The sequence below is a fragment of the Rhopalosiphum padi genome, chromosome 3 (genome assembly GCF_020882245.1).
Source record: "Rhopalosiphum padi isolate XX-2018 chromosome 3, ASM2088224v1, whole genome shotgun sequence".
In the NCBI taxonomy this organism is placed as follows: Eukaryota; Metazoa; Arthropoda; class Insecta; order Hemiptera; family Aphididae; genus Rhopalosiphum; species Rhopalosiphum padi.
In genome coordinates this window covers 61,712,471-61,726,974 of record NC_083599.1, presented here as the reverse complement: position 1 = coordinate 61,726,974, position 14,504 = coordinate 61,712,471, and the positions used below count along the sequence as shown (strand labels likewise).

Below are 14,504 nucleotides of genomic sequence, written 5' to 3'. Positions count from 1 at the left end.
TTGTGTTTATTCAATTGAATAGTGAATACTACTTAAATTTAAAACTGTTTTTTGAAGTACGTATAGTATATTGCGAGGTAGTTTATATTTGTATTTGTACCTTTGTGAAATTAACCGATAAATATATATGTCTATATAAAAACTTTACGTACTTAAATTATCTTACTCCATTTCTCTAATTTGTCTAATAAAATAAACATGTTTTCTGAAATTGATACTATTTGTCTTTATATTTGTATACATTGTACATATACATATAGGATTATATAGAGGACACATTTGTTTGCTTGATTCAGTACATAAACGTTAATGAATGCAAATACATTTATTATTTTAACAAATTTAACATATTTTGGTATAAAATATCCAAATTGTATTTGAAATCGAAATGTAATTATACGTAAAACGTTAACATTATAAAGTGTAGGGTAACATATGACAGAGCAAGGACACTAACGTGTATTAAAACACACATATGGATAGAAATTCGATTTTTACATTTACACTGCATATTATTATGTATATAGATCAAATTGACTTAGAAAATTGGAAGGAGAACCTAAAAATAATTTGTTTTTTAGTTCTAAAAATTATAACGCAATTTCATAAATATTATGAATACATTAAATATAAATACATTTTTATATACTTTTACTTCCTATTAAACAACTTTAAAAATATTTGAGTAGGTAATATAAATTGAAAAATATTTTTATTTTAAATACTATATATACTATACTATACAGTATTTGTTGACAGACAAATATTATTAATTACATGCATATTATCTTGTTCCTAAATTCCAGTAAGGATACGATGATTCCATTTATTACATTAAGTGCACTAAAATCCACAAATTTACCAGTTGTTGTAGAATATAATTTATCACAGTTGAGGCACTTTTTATTCATGTCAAACAGAATATATAGCGATATTGTAAGGCTTCAAATAGTAAACTTTCTTATTACAGTCGATTGTATAAAGTTTTGCTTACAATTTGTATAACAAACGCTGAAAAAAAAAAATTTAAAATCAACATAACAAAATAATTAATATTGTACCTATCAATCAATTATAATACCATGATTTTGACAATCGATTTATGAGTAGGTAAATAATTTTATATCTTAATTTATTATAAGTGGCCTAGGATTCGAATTTGTATGCATTTGCATATTTATACTGGTCGTTCATACTGTATGCTAATTGCTAAATACGCTCACAATATGTCTCACGAACATGCGATTAAATATAAACAATTTTCTAGAGAATATTTTCCTATTTTAAGGTCATATTCGGTATTGTTGTGGCTTATTAAACTTTACAATTGCAAGAAAATAATTTCAAAGATTTTAATAATGACTACCAACACATTTAAAATCAAATACATTTTTTTAAATCATTGTTTTTACGAGCATATTTATTGTATAATTTGCCACTTATGGTGTAAACTCTTATTTTTAAGAATAGATTTCATAATTTTATAATGTATATACATATTAGCCCTGCGTTATGACCTAAACTACATAGAAAAAATACTGTTTTTAAAATCCTGTGATTATCTTAATTCTTAATTGTTCTTTTGATGAGCATTTAAGAAGACCAAACTATTATAAGACAATATCAAAATGAGCTTTGAGCTGGCTTAAACGCACAATTTTATTATAGTACGAATAAATAAGATCTTTATTCAATTCATGACAGAAAATTAAGGTGTTGTTTCTTTTCTATTAAAATCAATATTACAATAAATAATATAAAAATAAATACATATACATAACATTATACAATTTACACCTAAATACCTGTAAAATATAAATAATATTATACCTACTTTATAATTAACACTGCTAAAATTTTACATAAATATAACTCAACGCATATTAATAATAAATGATTACCAATTTATATATATTCATATATCATTACAATGCAATAACCAATATTATAAATTATAAATGTCTAAATTCATCGATACATTCCCGTTTATCAATTATTACGGTTAATGAAATAAAATCTTACATAATTACATCGTAATTAAATAGTTCAATATGACGAATATAAAAAAATCATAAATATATTTAAATAAGACTTTTAAAGCCACCGAGTTCTTTATTGTTTTTTTTTATTGTATATTAAAGTATTTAGAACTTAACTATAGAGTCTACAGATGACAACAGTTGTTGTCTGACAATAAATACACTTTTGATTTAAAAAAACTATGTGCATGTATTTTGCATTTATAATATATATATATACATATAAATATAATATGTGTGTGTGTGTGTGTGTGTGTGTGTGTGTGTGTGTGTGTGTGTGTGTGTGTGTGTGTGTTATATATGTATAAACTCCTAGTTTTCAATTAAATATTATTTCTAAAGCGCACTTCGAAAGTTTATCTTAAGTTTTTTCTATTCTGATGAATTCTTCAAACATTTCCTTTTCAAATGGTTTCTTAATAAAAAATAACGTTTTGATTTTATTTAATCATAATTACATAGGTTTCGTATGACATGAACATATTGTATACATGTATAATATATGTAAACGAAATGATAAATATATATTTTTATTTTTGTTTCGTGTCTCAAGAATGTTTGTTAATGTAATCAGTTATTTTTTTTATCAAAGTTTTTTGGAAAATAAAAACTTGACATGAATACTGCGTTAGTAGATGCATTTTTGAATTCAAAGAAAATATATTTAGCATAATATATTACTTAGAATTAGTTAAAAAAAAGTTTTAACAATAAAGTGCTAATATTTTTTCAAGAAAAATTGATTTTGTATCCTACATCGTTAATAGGATTACAAAAATATAAAAAAGATTCTAATAGGTAACATTGGGCTTTTAATAAAATTATATGAGGTATGGAGATTTGAGATTTAAAATGATAACAAATAAATTTTAAAAATATACCATAATAATTTACTACGTTTACACATAAGTACAGAAAGTGAATGCTAACAGTTTTAATAACATTAGGGTAGTTCATAAAAAAAAATCGAGATTAAAAAAAAATTGCTATTTTTAATTTGTATATTTTAATCATTTTTGGCATTTTGACATTTTTAGAGCATTGTATCAATTACCTTAATATATTTTTGGAACAGCTGCATATATTATTCGAAGGTAAAACTTTCAAGCCGTTAAATTATATAGTGGTCGATGGGACATTGAAACGTTTAACATTGAACAATAGATATATGAACTTAATTTATAAATATAACTTTTATTGAATTTGGGTATACACTATACATAGTGCGAACAGCTATTTAATTTGTAAATACTACATACATCGAATAGATTGAGTTTCCATTCAAGTTAAATGAATGCTCTTTTAAAATAAAAAATAAATAAATAATTTTACAAAAACCATCTATGGTATGAACGTAAATGTATTTTACGTTCATACGTAATACGGTATTTTTACGTTTCAGAAACGTAAATGCAGAAATTCACGGTAAAGCAACACTATCAAAAACATTAAATATTTCCACGCAGCTACTATATACATTTTGTTAAAAATATGCGCATTCTAGATTCACATGCATGAAAATGTCGTTTGACATTTTATAAAGGTTTTTGAGCGGAAATTTTAACCACTAAACACAAATATTCCGCTAAGCATTACCTGCCTCTAAAAGCGTTTTGTAGTTTCTTCATTAAATATGTAGACTGTAGACTGTAGTATTGTACACATAACTATGTAATATATACGTATTAATTGTTGGATATTTATTTACTACTATATTATAGCTATTATCATTTATTATAATTCAATGTTTCTTTATACATAATGTCGACTATAGAATAAAAAACTAACGAGTGCTGTCTAAAACGACTATAACAATACTAAAGATCTCGAACTAATCGAACTCTTGAATAACTCAAACAGTTTAAATATATTGATAATAATAACTATAGTTGTTTATAACTTACATTTATTATGTGTTTATTTCCAATATAGGGTAGAATAGTATTATTAATTTTAAAGTTATACTTACTAAATTGAAATTACAAACAAAAATCTATTTTATTTTAATTAAATTTTGAAATGTTTAAAAGTTTGGAAAACACTCAAGTGTCCCGTGTGTCCGAATAATTCAAAAAAAATTAAGATTATAACTCTAGTTTGGATTGTTATTAACGATACGGATAATATGTTATATTGTTATGTGAATAATAACTAATTAACTTAAAAATAAGACTTTGTTAATGTTAAAATTTATTTTTGCATTTCGTAAACGCAACATATATACTATAATTGTCTGTGAACCATAAATACCTTTGTGTTTTTGTCTTGCTATAGTTTTGTTTATAAAATTTTCCACTTTAGTTTGAAAGACCTGAAATTTTAATTTTATTTCAATTTATTATGGAAAGTAAATGAGAAAATCTAGTGTATCGCGTACATTTATAAATAATATGGTAATCGGAAATGGTTGATACAACGGTACCTACTTATTTTATATCGCGCCACTGTATCGTATGAAATGATTAAAATGTGCTGCCACCCACCATCGTGCGACCGTTCGACAAACAGCAGTCTTTAATCTAGACATTTATTTATATGAAGTATAATAATATACTAATATGCTCAAATAACATTTTCCAATAAATGTAAATAATAACAAAAGGAATATTGTTTATGATTAATTTTAGCACCGTTTATGGTTAATATTTCATAATATTACACATAAATGAATTGGTGCAAAAAATGTTTGCAAGGTACGTACGCAATCGAAGTTACACAATATAATATAAACATACAATAACGACAACCCAGTAACATATACTAACACACGATGTTACAATAAAATCCAATTCAACATCTTATCTAAGAAGTATTTTCCCCTTTTTTATAAAAAGAAGTTCGTTTTGACTTACCTCAATGTAAGATAACGAAATAAATAGAAATATCGAATTAAATTTCAAATTTTTAAATTATAGACAGTGGATGGACGGTATCCTGCAGGTGGCGGGGAATACATTTTTTACGGTACGCTGCACGCTGGCAAAGCGATAACAAACAAATACCAAATGCCTTTTTTTTGTATTTATATTTTAAGGATAGATTAACCTTTTATTCAATGGTCAAAGTAAATAGATTTACATTGACAGCTTTAATCAGTTTATATATAAGTGTACGTTGATTATAAACGGGAGTATGATTAATAAATATAATGAAAAAATCTGTTCAATTTCGTGTTATTCGAAAATTCCGATCCCCATAATACAGTGATGTGTTAATGGGATGTATTATTAATAAAATGCATACGTGTATTGCATTAATTCTACGTGGCAACGTAATATCGAACAGTATTACAGTAATACGGATGAACATATAATCAATACAAATCACAATATTGTACTGTATTCACGTCAATGTAACCAAAGCCAGCCGACAGGTAAACTTATATAATCAAATAATTTTTTTTTTTTTTTATTAATTTCACGTAAATTTAATATTTTATACTTTAGCAAATCAACTGGATTTGAAAGGAATATAGAACCCCTTGAAATGCACGTGTAAGCATGCGTCTGTAATAAGATTTTAATAATTTTTGGCCACCAACAATTTAAAGGTTAGATATATCACGTTATGTATTTAGAGACTAGAGAGATTGTAAAATTTAAGGGCAATCGACTTGTTTGCAAAAAAAAAAAATATAAAGCAAAAAATAAAATATTTATAGAACCATTACAGTTTAAAAATTCTATATTACAGATAAATGTTAATATTCTAATATACGAGTATAATCCAAACGGATCGTGTAAATTGGTTGTCAATTTATAATCATTATTAAAAGACAAAAATTATATTATTATTTATTAAATGGTGTTTTATTTAAAAACGTTAACGTATGGCTTTTGGAGATAAAAAAAATCAAATGTTTAGTTTTAATAAATATTAATTTGTTTAGACTTGCTTTAATGAAATTTACCTACAAAGGTATCTTTAAGGTACCATATTAGGTATCAAATAACAGTTCATTCAATTTTAAAGAATTTCCACAGTTATGAAAAACGTAGGTAATAACGATATGCAAATTTATCATTTTTCAAACACGACGATAGTATATAATTATAATATGCGGCGCGCAGTGTTGTATATCTTGCACGGATCCTTAATATATTAATTTCCGATTTTTTGAGAACATTCCCCCCTCCTTTCTCCTCCATTATGATATTGAATTTAACGCAAGTGCGGCGTTGTGTAGATACATATATATATATATATATATATAAGTATCACCTACACCGGATTTTTCTCGATCTAATTTTCCCCACGGGGTGGCCGAAAGTCCAAATACGTGGGGGTGAAAAAAAAACAGTGGACGATAATAATAATATATGATGTGTCTTAACCGGAAGAACGGTAAAAAAGGATGGCTTAAATTTTTTTTTAGGGTCGAAATTCGATTAATCACAAATCGGTGCCGCACATAGTGTTCTTATATTTACTATATGTGTTATAATATCATAAAATTATAGCACGTCATTTATTCCATTAGTAACACAAATATATGCCTACATACACGCACACACGATGTATAATGAGACGGAGGGGGATGACTTATCAAATGGCAGACGCTATTGTGTGTTCGGGCAAACGAATAAAAGCTACAAAACTACGGGGGTTGGGGTGTGTGTGGAATTTCGACGAAACGGTTTGTGTTGCAAAGGGTGACGTGCGAAGAGACTATAAAGTGCGGGGGATAAAAGGCTCGCCGGAGAATGTTCGGTCCACAAGAGCAGGACAAGGCGGTGGCGGCGGCGGCGGCGTGAAGAGAAAACGTATAGCGAGAGAATAGCGTTTCCGTCTGACGACGGTGAAAAACGGTCGTCGGACGATGGCGCGCACGCGTGCCACTCTATAAGTCCCGCTGCAACCGTCGTCGTTGGCGGCGCGCGCGGTGTGCATTTCCGATATACACCGTGAGCGCGACGACGACGCGCAAATGACACACCGGCGGCGGCGATTTTTCGGCGCTCTCTGTTTGCAGACCAGCGAGCGAGCGACCGAACACGCGCGCGCGCGCGCTTCGCCGCACCGTAACGCTCTCTAGCCGCCGTTACTACACACATATACATACATAAAAATAAATATACGTCGGCGGGTGACGACGAAGGGCGGCGGGTGCCGACGGTCGGCGGGCGGCGGTGGTGGGCCCTGCGCGGGGTGCGGCGGACACGCCGTAGTAATACGCGGGTTAGGGAAACGCGAGCGCGAATCTACACCGCCGCCGCCGGTCGCAACACACGATTTACGGGGCCATACGCGCACGCACACCGGACGCAGCACGACGTGGTACGACCGCGAGACCACGACACCGCGCGACCGACGACGGTTTCGTTTCCGCGGATTTTCGTCGGGTGGAAAAAATTTCCAGTCGAACCGACGCACTCGTCGACCGCGACAAAAACACCCACCCCGGACAATATTTTTATTAATATAATATTATCACGTCGTTATTATTGTCATATACCTGTCACCACCGTCCTCGGACCGCGTTTTTCCTGGTGCTTTGAGGGCGCCTCCGCGGTACATATAAATATTTATATATATTTTAATAAGTTCTTTACTCGGTTATCGTTTTACCATACGATCGGTTCCGGCGGTCAGTCGCCGGGAAAAAAACCGGGCAAACCGCGACCCATTATAATAATAAAATATTTCGAAAAAATATCGATTTCCCTAACAAACTCGCAACGGTCTTCGCCTTTAATCGCCGTCGACACGTTATCGCCGAGTGGTGCAGGTGGTGGTCGTCGTTTGAAAATATACATATTATTATTATTAATGTTTATGTAATAAATATTCTCCGAGATATTGTACGATAAACGTAAGCGTATTTCGTCGCAAAGCCGACTTCGACTCTGTCCAAGGCGATAATATTCACACTGCCGATGCTTAAACGATTCGTACGAAACGAGATGTCCGTCGTGATTTTGTGCAGGTAACTTTTTTTTATTATTATTGTAATTGTCTGTATTGTTGTCATTACCCTTGTTGCTTGGTTTTTTTTTTGAGAGAGAGTTTTGAGAAAAATGACAGTTTTATTAGGGGTTTTTCCAATTAGCGTCACCGCCGGAGGATGATATAACGGTGCCCGATTTTAAGTTATTCTGGAACTCGGAAAATCGTAAGCTTTTAATCATTTAAGTGACGAGAATAAAAAATATTTACTCGTCGAACACAATATTATTCATGACTGTAAAATATCATATAAATGACCGACCTACCTATGTTTATGTTATGTATACACGATTATTGTAGCCAGATGTACTTATAACAATGTTTTCAAATGCCATTCATATAACAATTGTATCGATAACGCGATATTTTTATTATGATTTTATGCGAGCTAATTTATTTATGTATTATTTCAATATAAGCTGACATTATATCACATTAATTATTATAATATCACAGTAATAGCAGTATTGTGATATTCAGCATCTCGCGTTATGATTGTGACAGTATACTTTCTATGTATGCATTTTTATATAAACAACTCGATTAAAACTCCGTATTAAATTAAATTATATCCTATTTTTTTCAACCTAACCTACCAACAATATTCTATTTACAGTCTTCTGCTGTGATCATTTTTTTAAATGATTTTATCGGAATGATTTTTATAATATAATTGCTATATGACAAATTAAAAACTTAAACGTTACATTTATCTTTCGATTGTCATATATTTATATTCATAGAAAACACTTAACTGCTTAATTCAATAGTAATTTTAATAATTAATATTGAATAACTATACAATTAATTCTATCATGAAATATAAATATTTATTATATGTACCTTCCCACTTATAAATTGAACTTCAATTATTTAGTATTCATAATCTATATTAGTTACACTTTTATTTGTACATATGCTAATTTATTATTTTAACAAAATATTAAATTTTGGTTATTTATAGTTATATTCTTTATTACTTTTTATATATTGCTGAATTTTCGAAAACGTATGATAATTATTTAAAAAATATATGGTATTATCTTACCATAATAAATATGTACCTACCTGCAACAATTTTATTTTAAATCGAACGAGTAATAAATCAAAGAGTAATAAAGCAATATTTTTAAAAGCCAAATTAGAATTTGTGGTGTTAAAAATAAGTATATTATTTACACAATTTTTTTTTAATTTATCGTTTAACGATTTTTTTATTTTAACAACAAAGTTTTTACAAAAAGTTTATAAAATATATGACCTACTATACATAATACATTTAGAATTTGATTTATATGCGTATTATTTATATTTACCTACTATAAAATAAAAATTGATTTCATTTAATCATTAAAAATAATAATTATTAGCTATTAGCTATTTAAATACCTACAGTTGTATATGCATAAAATAATGTATGCATTAATCGACTACCTACATTTGAAATTTGATCAATTTACCCTGAAGAAAAAAATATAAATTAATATTTTATTTTAAAGACATTTGGTGGTTATGTACATTTGGCGTACACCAAAATCGAAATTTTCCCTATGTAAAATTGGAAGATTACGTTGTTTAGTAGTTCGATGGTCATTGCCAAAAGGGCTTATTGCCAAACAATTCAGAGAAAAATTATTTTCCAAACGCGCTTTCGTGTTGAACATTATTATTAACAAGATTTGTATCTATTAATTGTTTGAATATGACAGTCGCAAAATAAACCTAGAAAATGAGTAGGTTGCAATGACGTGAGATTATACTGATTTTGGATTAAGAATGTAATTCGATATCTACTTGATTTGTCATTTCATGAAGCTTAATGAATTCCCATTAGATAAATCCGTCAAATTGTAAATATATACATTTTATAATGCACGAACTATATAAATTAAAATTTTCAAAATTAGCTTCGCAGTTATGACTAATAATTAATATAATAATATAATATTACTTTATATATATAAGTAATATATAAGTTAATATTATAAGTGACTTATAATTAATTTAATACTCGCATTCATAATATAATCAATGCTGTACTGTACTATAAAACAATTTAGTTTTGTAGATTTATATTTTTGATTGTGAATAACTTGCCGTCAGGTGATGAACGATAAATTATTTTAGCCGTTTGCCCATGAACGCCTTACATTCAAATTTGAATCATACTAGTTAGCATTTAAAAACGTGTATCTACTTAGTTAAAAATATATAATTTAATATTGATGCACCGTCCGTTGTATAACAACTAACTAGTAATTGTAAAATAAAATTGCTGTAATTTTAGTTTGAACAACGCTGTTTTTATTTAGCACGTTAGTTTTTTTTTTGTCTTTATAATGCTTACGTGGTGGCATTGCGAGTTTGCTGCTATATGTATTATGTATAATGTTATGTTTTGAATGTATACCTAGTTTTTTAAAAATCTCAATATTTTATCTATGTTACAATTATCTGGCTTATAAAACATAATATGTTGTTTTAATGCAAAAAAAATAAAATAATGTTTTTCATTATATTTTACGTATGGTAATTCCAATGACAATTACGTTTATTAGAAGTGGTTTACTAAAAGAATATAAAAGATTAATAATCAAATAAAATAATATGAAGTTTACGTTTTTTTTTCTTATATCTTCGTGAAATCTATTTCACAAAATAATTTTAGTTTAAAATGTACATCTTAAACATTATATGGCAACCCACAGGTAGGTAAGATTTATAGAATACTCGTTCAATAAATATACCTATGTAGTTACTCTGAAATAAATAGACCAGTTAAACATTATGCGTATTGAACCCAATATATTAACTATTAAGTACCTGTATTATTGTACGCTAAAAAAAACGAAACATGAAACATGTCAATTTTTTGCTAATATACCTACTAAAATCCTTAAAAAACGGTTGTTTAAATCTGGCGAAAATCTCCCTTAAGCTCTAATGTAAAAAACCATCAATCACATGTTTAGCTACCTGAATAAATCCTGACACTATTGATAATTTTAATCAATGTGTCATCAAGAAGAATCTGTGAACAATACATTATTTTTCTATTCGGGTGAACTTATAAAAGCTAAACCCAGATGGTCAGAGCTCACCCGAGTGAAAAACATTTTAAAATCATTGCATTAAAAATGTACTCTGTATAAATTGTATGTACAGGTATTAAGTTTCTAATTAATGAAAAAAAATATTTTTATACCTAACGATTTACATATCATTTTAAATTAAATAATTCTACTAAAAGCGAATAAAAACATAATTACGAGTACTTCATAATTTTCATAAAATTATTCCTTGTAACATAAGATATAATTTATACCCATATCAGTAGTTTATAAACATACATTATATAATATATTATAGTACATAATTATGTGTACATGGCACATAATAATTGTAGTTTTTTTTTAATGTTGTGTCAAGCAATAAATTGTTTTAGTCTACGCTTTTATATATTTTTTGGTGTGATATATTATTATTTTTTTTTTTTATTCATTCATTTTCCTAATGGAGTATTATTAGGTATATGGTTAAATCATTTTTTTTTACCAATTTATTTATTAAAAAAAAAAAAATAGTTTACAAAATCAATCAGTATTTTTGAGGAAAAAGAATTTTCATGTGTAGAGTAATCCTATGATTATCCTTTATAAGCTTTCATACGCATTATATATGTCTATAAATACACGTTTTTTGTCTTTAATTTTTATACCGAACAAGGATTTTTTAGATACAAATTCAATGATATTTTAAATTTGTTTCGTTGAAACATTATCATTAAAATTTAAAGTGTATTTTATATAAAATAACATTTTTTTAATTTAAATAAAATGTGATAACCAATAAAAAATCTTATTTTATTTATCCGACCGTATGTAGATCAACAACTATTTCGTGAGCCAACTACCCAACTATATTATGAATTATGAAAATACATTTTCTTTTAATAAATTCCAACGTTCAACTTTATCGTATTTCATACATTTAAAGATTGAGGTCTCATTCTGTACACTATATTTTAGGACGAGCTAATGGTAGAGCAAGATATTTTCATGGCAGAACACTTGCCTACCCCACAGCCCGTTTCCGCTGGTATTTAATGTATAAGTAAGTAGGTTACCTAATATTTTTATAAATATTAAACAATTCATTTTCATACTTCAAATGAAGAGTATAATAATGTTATTATAATATTTTTAGTAATGATAAAAATCTAACATTATTGTAATTTAAAATCGCAATGAATTGAACTTATATCCAATACCGTTAAATACATTTTATACATAAATATATTATGTAATCAAACTCAAGAAACATCTTGGATTTTGAACAAAATGAAACTTGTAAATTATTTTCATTCCATGGATATTTTCTAGTATTTCATAAATACATAATTGTTTAATACATTATTATCAATCTTTAAAAACATATTAAGAATATATATTTGATACTGTGGTATTAACAAGGTTAATTATAATAAAGTAACTAGGTATTCTAAATAGCTAAACAACTATTGCATACCTTTACAGTTTTTAGTTTTTTACATTTGAAAATAAATCATATTTTACAAAAAAATAATTAAAAACCATTTCGTAGTTGTTTGGTAGATTAACATTTATTGATTCATTATCATTTATTTTTATTAATATTTTTACCCTCGTATTTTTCAATTAAATTAAATACATTTATTATGAATGATTTAAAATCGTTTTTGAACCTTTATATTAGCTTGTGTATTGGTCTTACAATCATTGAATAATGTATTGATTTTATATTCGTGCATATTTTGTTATTGGACATTTTTTAGAAAATAAATTTTGCTTTACTTGTATAATTTAAAAAATATAATCTCAAATGCCGAAAAAAAAGTAAATAAGGTTCGTTTTTTATAATATATTGGTCATATTAAGGAAATCAAACTAAAATTAAAATAATAAAAAATTACAGATATAGGTATTTGTTATTATATTACCTACACAATAAATAATAATACAGTACTATCAAATATTATGTTATACGCATTGTGAATCATAAATTAATTATGACATTGATTTGATAACTTACTATATTATGGGTTTTACTATGAGTAACTGAGAACTGAGATGTATAGGTAGAAACATAATACATGTCACAAAAGTATGTATATATAATAATTGTCAGAAATTCAAAAAATTTAAATGCATAACACTTAGGTTTTCCCTTGAATATTTTTAATTTAGTTTCTTTTCAATGATCATTAGATTTAATTTTTTTCTCTACAACCGAATTTATTTATGTGGAAACATTCCAATTTTATTTTTCCCAAACACATACACAATTTTATTAAATAGTTCAAAAATTGTTTTTTTTCAAACGAATCAGTATTTGTTGGCTTTTTGTCGCTTTTTTGGATGTTATCCAAAATTCTAAACTTAGTTGCTCTATTCGACGAAGTTCATTATTACAGCCCACATTAACAAACAAATATTGCACTGTTAATAGATTTCGTACGCTTAAACTCTATTAGTTTAAAGGTAAGGCAAAAATAATAAATGTAATAATAATATCTATATTTCTATAACTTTACCATTTTTTTTAATACACTATAATATTATTCAAATCCAATGGAATATGAAAAAACTGAGTTTTAAAACGATATATGTATCGCTAAGTACCTACTAATAAAATCCATTAATTTTAATATTTTAAATTGTTCATTTATAATTCAAATTACAAGTGCATGTGTATTAAAACAATACTGTCAGCCGACAAAATAATATGTTGAAATTATTAAAAGTATTCTAATATATTCGGTACAGCACCACATCACATTTACATATCGATATATTAAAAATAATATGACTGTAATGCTGTAAACATGAAAAGTATTTCAATAGTTGTATCTCGACTCTCGAATATCGTATTATACCAAAACTACAAGTTACAACATATATCCAACAAATATTTATTTATTTAAACAAGCACTTGTTAAATATTTTACATTTGTATAATGAGTATCGGTTAAATGTTTATAATATACCTACTGTGGTTACTATGATTTAAATCAAACGTATGAATAATGATTTATAAAACCATTAAATGAGATAAAAAAGTACACTCAAAGCATAGACGTTTAAAATGTATTCCAGACTTAGCCGAAAATTCATTAAAATTTCAAAGGAGCTGACATTTTTAACATCGATATAAGCAATCAAATCTATGACATAAAATTATATTTTAACAATTTTTGGGAGGCTTAAACTCTCAAACCCTCCTCTATTTCCGCCTATGAATTTATAAGTTATATACTTCCACTTGGAAATATTTATTTAAGATCTTAGTATCTACCTATTTATTATTAATTCACATTATATAATAGCATAGGTATTGAGCATCATTTTATATAATAACCATAATATCATAATATTTTTTTATTTTGTTTTAATAATTAACTATATTATGATGCTACATTTAAAAAAAATATAGTTTAAATTTTAGAGACTATTAAAAAAATCTAGTTTCAACTCATAAAAT

General features: G+C 27.2%; 1 protein-coding gene across 1 annotated transcript in view; it reads left to right on the top strand.

The window, feature by feature from the left end:
- The first annotated feature begins 7,240 nt into the window (after positions 1–7,240).
- The window catches only part of LOC132924247 (galactosylgalactosylxylosylprotein 3-beta-glucuronosyltransferase P-like), a 51,121-nt gene continuing 43,857 nt past the window's right edge, over positions 7,241–14,504 (top strand). The window contains exon 1 of the mRNA XM_060988437.1: positions 7,241–7,965. The gene's annotated coding sequence lies outside the window, so the exon portion shown is untranslated. The remainder of the gene's footprint in view (positions 7,966–14,504) is intronic.